Here is a 3,469-nt window from a genome sequence, read left to right as displayed (position 1 = left end):
CTGTAGCTAGTTAACTAGTTGGATGTGCTTTGTTGATAGTTAGCTAGATGGAGGTAATTGTTGCGAGTTAGCTAGTTTGAGGTAACTGTTACTAGTTGGTTAGTTTGAGGCATAGACATGTTATAAGTAGACGCAGCATTGGCTGCTGTGACGCGAGAAGTTGGGCCGCCATCTTGAAGTGGTGATGAGGAGCCGGCGAGCAGCCTAAACTGACAGTTGACAGGTAGAAAACAAAGATGCTAAACTGACAGTTGACAGGTAGAAAACAAAGATGCTAAACTGACAGTTGACAGGTAGAAAACAAAGATGCTAAACTGACAGTTGACAGGTAGACAACAAAGATGCTAAACTGACAGTTGACAGGTAGAAAACAAAGATGCTAAACTGACAGTTGACAGGTAGAAAACAAAGATGCTAAACTGACAGTTGACAGGTAGAAAACAAAGATGCTAAACTCACAGTTGACAGGTAGAAAACAAAGATGCTAAACTGACAGTTGACAGGTAGACAACAAAGATGCTAAACTGACAGTTGACAGGTAGAAAACAAAGACGCTAAACTGACAGTTGACAGGTAGAAAACAAAGACGCTAAACTGACAGTTGACAGGTAGAAAACAAAGATGCTAAACTGACAGTTGACAGCTAGAAAGCAAAGATGCTAAACTGACAGTTGACAGGTAGAAAACAAAGATGCTAAACTGACAGTTGACAGGTAGAAAACAAAGATGCTAAACTGACAGTTGACAGGTAGAAAACAAAGATGCTAAACTGACAGTTGACAGGTAGAAAACAAAGACGCTAAACTGTCAGTTGACAGGTAGAAAACAAAGATGCTAAACTGACAGTTGACAGGTAGAAAACAAAGATGCTAAACTGACAGTTGACAGCTAGAAAAAAAAGATGCTAAACTGACAGTTGACAGCTAGAAAGCAAAGATGCTAAACTGACAGTTGACAGGTAGAAAACAAAGATGCTAAACTGACAGTTGACAGGTAGAAAACAAAGATGCTAAACTGACAGTTGACAGGTAGAAAACAAAGATGCTAAACTGACAGTTGACAGCTAGAAAGCAAAGATGCTAAACTGACAGTTGACAGGTAGAAAACAAAGATGCTAAACTGACAGTTGACAGGTAGAAAACAAAGATGCTAAACTGACAGTTGACAGGTAGAAAGCAAAGATGCTAAACTGACAGTTGACAGGTAGAAAACAAAGATGCTAAACTGACAGTTGACAGGTAGAAAACAAAGATGCTAAACTGACAGTTGACAGGTAGACAACAAAGATGCTAAACTGACAGTTGACAGGTAGAAAACAAAGATGCTAAACTGACAGTTGACAGGTAGACAACAAAGATGCTAAACTGACAGTTGACAGGTAGAAAACAAAGATGCTAAACTGACAGTTGACAGGCAGAAAACAAAGATGGTGTTCAGCGTTTTCCTGCTCAATTGAGCGGACTGTTGAAAATAGGAATCGGGGGATTACTTTTCACAAGTAAGATCTAACATTAACGTACTATTGGTTGTATTTTGTGAAAATAATATTAGCACAGAGTTGAGAAGGATCAAATATCTTCAATATTTGTATGTGAAAATGACAAATTAATCTTCTGGAGGAGGATGACCCCTCTACAGGGATTTGGTTTACAAACTTTCAGCCCCACCTAAAACAAAATTCACCAGCCGCCCCTGATTATGATGCATTCTCATTTTAGGCAAAGTATAAGACAATACTTTCTTAACAGTATAATTGTAACCAGGAATAAGTCTTCAAGTAACAATATTCAAATACTAACATTGTTGGGTAAGACAGAATTTGCTTTTATTCTGAATCCAGTGAAACAGATTGGTGGTTTTAGCTGATATAAAGACGTTCAGGTGTTTATATATGTTTATGTTGAAGTATTTGGCAGACGCTTTTATCCAAAGCGACATACATCAAAAATACATATAAAACAATGACTGTAAACATGATCATTTAAGGGAAGAATGTAATAGAAAATATCAATACAAAGTGTCAAGACAGAATCAACTCTCTGCTGCTGCAGCAACAGAGATACAGTCTATAAGATATATAGATATATAATGTATTGTTTATGTAGCATGTATATATAACCTCATCATATTGTTTCTTCTACTTCAAAGTAACTGACCCTTCTCTGGGATTATATTCCCAGTTTTGATCTGGTCACTTCTAGCATATAAGAATATTCTATTACTGTTAAGCAAACTATGAATAATAAAACATGTGTCCTGCATCATAGCTACACGCATGACAAAAAAGCGTGTGAAAATCAGTGGTATTCAGTGAGGTAAGATGAATGACAGTTCATTGCTCCTGCCAAATGAATTGCACTGATCACCACTCCAAGATGGCGGCCCCGCGTCTCGTCAGCGCCAGTAGGCAGTAGCGCTCCATGCTGCGTACTCTTAGAACATGTCTATGAGTTTGAGGTACCTTCTTGCTAGCTAGTTTGATGTACTTTGTTACTCGTTACCTACTTCAAAGTACTTTGTTGCTAGTTAGCTGGTTTGAGGTACTTTGTTTCTAGTTAGCTGGTTTGACATACTTTGTCTCTAGTTAGCTGGTTTGACATACTTTGTCTCTAGTTAGCTGGTTTGACATACTTTGTTTCTAGTTAGCTGGTTTGACATACTTTGTCTCTAGTTAGCGGGTCTTAGGTACTTTGTGGCTAGTTTGAATTAGCAGCGTTTTAGCTGAACTTGTACTGTTGATTTAGGAACATCCTCATGACCTCAAGTCCTCACACACTGTTCATGTTTCCATTGCTCCTCCCACCTGTCAATCACTACTATGATTGCTGGAGATGTTTATAGTGGCTCACCTGTCAATCATCACCACATTTTTATTGGAGTACGTTGGTTAAACACAGCAATTGTCAAATGTGTGTCATCAGCCTCAGACCTCATGTGCAGTCATGAGAAGAAAACATCAGTATTTATTCTACACTCCGCTTAGCAAACATTTCAATATTCATCAAGCACAGCATCTGCAGCGTCTCACAATTGACCATCTTTGACTGCACTCTGCCATTAGCCTAGCATAGCATAGCATAGCATAGCATTGTCTAGCCTAGCATAGCATAGCATAGCATAGCATGGCCTAGCATAGCATAGCATAGCATAGCATAGCATAGCATTGTCTAGCTTAACCTAGCATAGCATAGCATAGCATGGCCTAGCATAGCATAGCATAGCATAGCATAGCATAGCATGGCCTAGCTTAACCTAGCATAGCATAGCTCAGCTCATCAGGAACATAACATCATAGCTGCATGTCATGTGATGAGACAATGAGGTGATGAGACAATGAGGTGATAAAGTGATGAGACAATGAAGTGATAAAGTGATGAGACAATGAGGTGATGAGACAATGAGTTAATGAGACAATGAGGTGATGAGACAATGAGGTGATGAAGTGATGAGACAATGAAGTGATGAGACA

The 3,469-nt window shown here is 38.8% G+C and overlaps 1 protein-coding gene across 2 annotated transcripts in view; it reads right to left on the bottom strand.

Annotated features, from left to right (window-relative positions):
- Positions 1-2,968, bottom strand: part of LOC133574714 (glutamate receptor ionotropic, delta-1-like) — a 236,371-nt gene extending 233,403 nt beyond the window's left edge. For both annotated transcript variants that reach the window (XM_061926942.1, XM_061926943.1), the window contains exon 1: positions 2,850-2,968. The gene's annotated coding sequence lies outside the window, so the exon portion shown is untranslated. The remainder of the gene's footprint in view (positions 1-2,849) is intronic.
- Between the last annotated feature and the right edge of the window lie 501 nt (positions 2,969-3,469).

This window comes from Nerophis lumbriciformis, linkage group LG32, assembly GCF_033978685.3.
Source record: "Nerophis lumbriciformis linkage group LG32, RoL_Nlum_v2.1, whole genome shotgun sequence".
Taxonomy (NCBI): Eukaryota; Metazoa; Chordata; class Actinopteri; order Syngnathiformes; family Syngnathidae; genus Nerophis; species Nerophis lumbriciformis.
The sequence above is the reverse complement of the archived record's forward strand: the minus strand, read 5'-3'. Positions and strand labels throughout refer to the sequence as shown.